This window comes from Gossypium hirsutum, chromosome A12 (genome assembly GCF_007990345.1).
Source record: "Gossypium hirsutum isolate 1008001.06 chromosome A12, Gossypium_hirsutum_v2.1, whole genome shotgun sequence".
NCBI classification, from domain to species: Eukaryota; Viridiplantae; Streptophyta; class Magnoliopsida; order Malvales; family Malvaceae; genus Gossypium; species Gossypium hirsutum.
Window position 1 is genome coordinate 28,919,489 of NC_053435.1, and position 7,690 is coordinate 28,927,178.

The 7,690-nt window shown below is 34.9% G+C and overlaps 1 non-coding gene across 1 annotated transcript; it reads left to right on the plus strand.

The window, feature by feature from the left end:
- The first annotated feature begins 6,196 nt into the window (after positions 1-6,196).
- LOC121211645 (small nucleolar RNA R71) lies at positions 6,197-6,303 on the plus strand. Its single transcript, XR_005906864.1, has one exon. It is a non-coding gene; the product is annotated as a small nucleolar RNA R71 (small nucleolar RNA).
- Positions 6,304-7,690: the final 1,387 nt, after the last annotated feature.

The window sequence follows — 7,690 nt, forward strand, 5'->3', positions numbered from 1 at the left end:
CAGTTATTAAAAGAGGCTAGGCCTCCAGTTATATGATAAAGCAGCTATGCTGGCAGTAGAGAGTTTGGTTGGTTGGGTTGAGTTATGCCCCACATGGAGAGCTTGGTTGGTACGGGTGGAGAGTAGCGGATGGTGGGTTGAGTAGTCTCCCCAAATGGGCTTGCATATGTTCATTGATATTACATGTGTTATTGAAATGGGCCTATGGGTCATACCGTTTACAGTAAAGGCTTCGGCCCAGTGATATGAATTATGAAAAGGCTTCGGCCCAGTAATCGTTTAACGAAAGGCTTCGGCCCAGTATATGTTGAGACTGATTATGGGCTTAGGCCCAGTATGCTGATATTGTCTTGGGCTCTAAAAGGGGCTTGTTGCACACTGAGTTTCCAAACTCACCCCCTACCTTAACCTTGTAGGTGAGCCTTGATGTGGAGTCTTGGAGCCGGAGGGGATTCAGAGTGGCCACGGTGAACACTTTTGGACTTTAAAATAAGTAACTGGTTTTCGTTAGTTCATCTTAATTACTATTTATTTTTGGGTTGTAATAAGGCCATTTTAACTTCATTTTTTTCTGGGATTATTTTATTTTCAATAACTCTTAATTTTTCAGATAATAATTCAAATGGGCTAGACTTAGGGCGCGTTTTCAAAATGATACTCTTTTTCAAAATAACGTAACAACACGATTAATCGGTTTATCAAAGATATCTACCCAAATGAATTTCAACTCGGTTAACAAAGTGTGGAAATGGTTATGGGCACGTCTAAGATTGGATCCAATCGAAGAGCTTGGTACTTAAGCAGCTTTCATGGCTCACGTCCTCTGTTTTTGGATACCTACCTAGTGCACAGCTTCCATTCACTTGGTTAAGCCTTAACAAAAGACGGTTTATTAAAACACTAAAGCGAAACGTGGGTTTTTAACTTCAATGTGGCACGTCAGATTCGGCCATAACGTCTGGGTGGGTTTGGGGTGTTACATTCTTAATCACCTAACCAATATGCCATTCAAAGGCAGCACAAATATACCACAATATTACATACAAAATGAATCAACATTATCTTATTTCAACCATAAGAACCTAGTTCAAATAGTTACCAACACATATCACAATTGACCATTCTTAAGCCATCACAAGCATACCAATGCACCATGCCTTTCAATTACCTCAAAGTGGTCAAGATGACATGACTTAACAAACATTACAAATCCATCAACCATACATAACTTCAAAGCACAAACATACCAAAATATCAATTACTCATTCACTAAATACCATTCAAAATGACCTATAAATGTCATTATTAACCTTGGCCAAAATGTTCAAAAACTACCAAAATGATTGTTGGATAGTGTGATAGATCTCCAACGAGCTTCCAACCAAATCGAGCTTTCGATGATCTATAAAACAAAGGAAAACAACTACGTAAGCAACAATTGCTTAGTAAGCTCATATAAACTAAAACATAACTAACCATGTCGTTTATATAATTTAGAGATTAAACATAATTCTTCAGCAATACCATAAGTTTAGTAAAAGCCTAAACAACATCACCAACTCATATGTTAGTATGTTATCCCATGATATAAATGAAATTAACCATAAGATAAGTAGATTTCCATATGTACTAACATCATTAAGTTCGTAATTCCTCTCATAAAGTTATGATTCAATCCATTTGCAAAGTTATGATTCAATCCATTTGCATACTCATTGTTTCGTTCCCTTTTCATACCCATTGAACCATCTAGAATTACATTGGATACTCAGGAAAGGTCACACGAAGTGTGCCTTTACATATAACCTTAACCTTTACTTTACATCAATGCTCACATGAGCTGTGAAATGGGCCTACTCACATGAGTTGTAGGTCCGAATGTAAGGTAACAATGCTACTCACACGAGCTGTAGAGAATCTGCAACAAATGCAGGATCTCAGCCATCGGTAGGACATTCAAGACCAGGACCTGGAACTTGGAATCCTTAATGACATGTCATTTGTATCCTAAGAATTCTTAAGGTTCAACCAAGAACTCGATATCCGTCAGTTCATCATAGCATGTACACATTCATATATTGATTCATTTATATTAAAACAACTTAGTAACTATTAAATTTAGATAACATTAAAACGATTACAGTTCATACGAACTTACCTCGATAACTAGGGAGTAGAAGTAAGATCAAACTAATCCGAAGCTTTAGCTTTTTCTCGATCTAATTTCCAACATGGTTTATCTTAATCATGCAAGAATTTGAACTAGCCGAACCTTCAGCCACAAAAATAGAAGTTTTTCTCTTCAATTTTCGGTGGAAATAACAATTGAAGAATATGATACCAAATTTTGTTTTAATTAATTTAGGTTTTATTTGTTCAGTTACCATTTTAACCTTTAAAATTATCAAAATTTCAATAAAACATGCCATACACATCCACTATCTCATTAAATGTCATATTTACCATTCAAGTCCTTTAGATTAAGATTTCATAGTCAGTAGACCCCTTTAGCAAATAGAACTCAACTTTTACACTTTTTACTATCTAATCCTTTTTACCTAATTCACCATTTAAACATCAAAATTTCTTAAGGAAATTTTAATACGACCTTAATATAATCCTGTAAACATTAAATAAATAATAAAATAAAAATTTACTCATCAAAATTGCGGTCCCGAAACCACTGTTTCTAACATCACTGAAATTGGGTTGTTACATAATGAATTTGGCTTACCTCGAAAATATGTCCATCTGGAAAATTCTCATTAACTAGAAAAAGTGAATGAGTTACCTCGTTTTGTTCCAACCTCGATAGATGATCTGCTACTTGATTCTCAACACCTTCTCTATCTTGGATCTCAAGGTCAAATTCTTGGAGTAAGAGTATCCATTGAATTAGCCTCAGTTTAGCATATTTCTTTGTGAATAAGTATTTAATGGTCGCATGGTTAGTAAATATTATGGCTTTCGTACCTATGAGATAAGAATGGAACTTTTCAAAAGCAAAAACTATAGCACAGAGTTCTTTTTTAGTTATTGTATAGTTAAACTAGGCTCCTGTCCAAGTTCTGCTTACATAGTAGATAACGTGAAATGCTTTGTTCCTTCTTTGACCCATTATAACTCCAACAACAAAATCATTTTTCTCACATATTAACTCAAAAGGTGAGTTCCAATCAAGTGTAACACTTATTAGGGCTGAGATTAACTGATTTTTCAACTTTTCAAAAGCTTCTAAACATGTTTTGTTAAAATAAAAAATAGTGTCTTTCTCTAACAGCATACACAAAGACTTAGAAATTTTTGAAAAATCTTTTATAAACCTTCCGTAAAAGCCAGCATGGCCTATGAAACTCCAAAATCCTTTCATAGTAATTAGTGGTGATAATTTCTCAATTACATCGACTTTTGCTTTGTCAACTTCAACCCCATTTCTAGAAATTTTGTGTCCTAAGACAATCCCTTAACCATAAAATGGCATTTCTCTTTGTTAAGGATATGATTTGTCTCTTCGTATCTTTTCAGTACCTTAGCCAAGTTACTCAAACAAACATCGTAAGTATTACCAAAAATAGAAAAATCATCCATGAAAACCTCAACAAAATTTTTAACCATATTACTAAATATTGCCATCATACATTGCTCAGATGTGGCAAGTCCATTACACAAATCGAAAGGCATTTTCCTAAAACCAAATGTACCGTACGAGCAAGTAAAAGTGGTTCTGTGTTGGTCTTTCGGGGCTACAACTATTTGGTTGTTTCCCGAATATTTATCTAAGAAACAGTAATATTTGTTACTTGTCAGTCAATTTGACATCTGATCCATAAAAGTCAACAGGAAATTATCCTTCCAAGTGGCTTTGTTCAATTTTCTATAATAAATACAGATTCTCCAACCCATGGGAATTCTCTCCAGAATTAACTCATATCATTCATTCTCAACAATCGTGATTTCTTCTTTCTTCGGTACACACTGTACCAGACTTACCCATGAACTATCTGAGATGGGGTAGATAATTCTCGCATCTAACCATTTGATCACTTCCTTTTGAACTACCTCTTTCATGATTGGATTGAGTCTCAATTTCCCATCGATTCTAGCTCTTCCACTCTCCTCTAGGATAATCTTGTGTATACAAAAGAGAGGGCTTATAACTCAAATGAGTTATAGTCCAACCAATTGCCTTTTTGAATTTCTTTAAAACAGCAATAAATTACTCTTATTGGTGTTAATTCCACTGAAACAATCATAGGCAAAGTAGAATAGTTACCCAAATAAATGTATTTCAAATGGAAAGGAAGTACCTTAAGTTCGAGTTTGGGTGGTTCCTTGACTAACAACTTTGGTTGCACAAACTCCAGGACTTTCAAATCTAGCGGTTCAAACTATGTTGGTTCAACATAGCTCGTTAGATTGGCTTCCATCAAAGCCATATTTTCATTACCTTCTTCATCTTCCAATGGTTCAAACCCTAAGGTGCTCTCCAATTGGTCTTCAAAATTGTTCTCCCATTCCATAGAAACTAAATGTTCTAACTCTTCCATCATTGAACATTCCTCTGTCGAATCAGGAAACTTCATCATTTTAAAAACATTAAATGTTACCTAATCATCTTGAACTCTCATGGTGAGTTTGCTTTTCGATATGTCTATCAACTTTCTTCCTGTAGCTAAGCAAGGTCTCCCTAAGATAATCGAAATTAACAGGAAAAATAAACTTATCTACTCTTACCAAAACATCCTCGATCTCTCTTTCGAGGTATGCTAAAGATCAATTCGCCAACTAAAGTGTCACAGTAGTGGTCTTACTTCACCCATTCCCAACAACTTGAAAATAGATTTGGGCATAAAGTTGATGCTCGCTCCTAAGTTGCACAAAGTTTTACCATAGTAAGACTCTCCAATATTATAGGGTATGGCAAAACTTCCAGGGTCTATCAGTTTTAAAAGTAGCTTCTTCTGTAAGAACGCACTGCACTCTTTTGTTAAAGTGACAGTCTCATACTCACTGAGTCTTTTCTTCTTTGACAGAATGTCTTCATGAACTTCACGTAATTTGGCATTTGCTCTAAAGCCTCTACCAACAGGATGTTGATGTGCAGTTGCTTTAGAACATCCAAAAACTTCTTTAATTGCACCTCCTATTTCTACTTATTTGGTTGGAACTTTTAATGATATGAAGGTGTTGGAACTTCGGGTTGAATCAAAAAACTTTCAGATGAGATAAATATGCATCTAAAGAAGATGTTAGCTTTTCAGATTTTACTGGGTTAGATTTTTACCTCATCAGACTTTGTAAGTTTTGGCTCTACTGGTGTAGGAATTTCAACTGTTGGTAGACTTTCCTCCTTCTCAAGGCGTTCTTCTTCAATCACAATTGTCTTGGGCTCTGAAGTCTTACCACTTCGTAAAGCTACTACCTTGCAATGTTCATTACCTAAATTTTATGGATTTTTTGTATCACTCAGCAAGATTCCTCATGGCTAGTTACAAAACTCTATATCTAATTGACCCATTTGGTTCTCCAAATTCTTTAGTGTTGCTACTTGGCTTTGGATTAAGGCATCATTCTTCGCCATGTACGCCTTTAACAAGTTCTCCAAACTGTTAGATAACTCAATTTAAGGTGGTTTTGGAGCTTCTTGATTGAACCTTCATGATTAGTTAGGTTTATGTTGCATATAAGTGTTGTTCGGTTCATTTCCTTGGTTGCTCCAAGAAAAGATTGGATGGTTGCACCATGACGGATTGTAGAAGTTGGACTATGGTTATTGTCTACTTCTATTTTGGTGTTGATTTTCTGTGTAATAAATTGACTCAGGATTTGATGGATAATTATCGAAATAATGGCCATCCCATAATATACACTGGAAACAACATCAAACTAACTTGGTGACTGGGCTACAAAATTATTAGAACCACTAGCGGTAAACTATTTCAACATTGAAAAAATAGAAGATAATTTAGCTGAGAGTGATGTCAGTGTGTCCACTTCATACACTTCGACTACTTGTCTTCCAGAAGTTGCTCGATTTGTTGGTCATTGATAGTTTTTTCTAGTGATCCTCTCAATGATCTCATAAGCCTCATTATAAGACTTCGACAAGAGAGCTCCATTCATAGAAGCATCTACCATCAATCTTGTGTGCGCGTTGAAACCATTATAAAATGTCTCCAACTGGATGCAATATGGAATCCCATGATGAGGACACTTACAAAGTAATTCCTTAAATCTTTCCTACGCCTCGTACAAGGATTCATCATCCAATTGTGAAAAAATGGTTATCTCATTTCGCAACTTAGCATTTTTTCTTGGTGGAAAATACATAACCAAAAATCTTTCTGCTAATTCTTTTCATGTAGATATTGAACTTGTGGGCAATGAACTAAGTCATGCATGTGCTCGATCTCGCAACGAGTATAGAAACAACTTCAACATCAATGCATCTTTAGTCACACCAACTATCTTAAAAGAATTACTCATCTTCATGAATAATCGAAGGTGAAGGTGTGGATATTAGGTGGGAATTCCACTAATCTGGCCCATCGTTTAGAGCATTTGAAGCATCACTAGTTTCAATTCAAATTTGTGTGCCTCAATTTTCAGTCTCCTGATTCCCAGATTTAACTCGTTGAAAAGGGGCACAGTGTACCGTCTTATGGCACGATCCCTATCATCAATAATAAGGATTGGATTGTACACATGATTGGATCCATTACCTTGTCCATCATTCTTATTTCCAAGGTCCATCTCGACTTGTTTTTGAGCTTATCTTTCGCGTCTTCTTTGTCTAAATGTCCACTCGATTTTAGGGTCTACAGGTAATAAATCGATTATTCGATCTATGCTCATAAATACCTGAAAAATAAATCACAAAAAATAAATAATAAATAATAAATCAGCAAATTTAAGAGTTAGATAAAAATAAAAACCAAACTGTAAAGAATAATTTCACAAAAATGATTAAAGCAATAGTCCCTGACAACGGCGGCAAAAACTTATAACGCTTAGGTTTATAAAATTGTACATTGTCATTATCAAGTAAAAGAGTTATCATCTCCATAGGGACTTTGTATGTTAATCAAGTAATTGTAAAATTACAGTTAACAATTTCGTAATAAAAACACAATATTTTGAGTGATGGTGTTTAAGCCAAATTAAATTATCTAAATGCAAGATGATCCCTAATGCAATTTAATCTAAATTCAAAGTATTAAATGAAATGTATGAGATGGGTTTAGTAGCAAAAAGGAAAAATTCAACAATCAATAACATAAATATGTTAGGATAATTACACTATTCAACTTAGTTTATTTTTCTCATGCTTAATAGTGTTCGGAAAACATTCTATGGCAACTCAATCTTTCACGAGTTTGAAAACCAAATTAAGTTCTTTAGAAATCTTTTACTTAGTGAAATATGCATTTTGTAACACCCCTTACCTGTATCTAACATCGAAACAGGATACGAGGCTTTACCAGACTTACATCGCAAGCAAACATACAATTCTGAGTCAAAAATTTGCATCCAAATTAAAACCATTTGTGTTAAATCATAAAGTCTCTAATACGAGCCTATGAGGCCCAAAACATGCTTTGGAAGTGGTTCGGGACTAAACCGATAACTCAGGAAATTTTTACAAAACTTAGAAAATTTTTGCAATGTACAGGGGTCAGACACCCGTGTG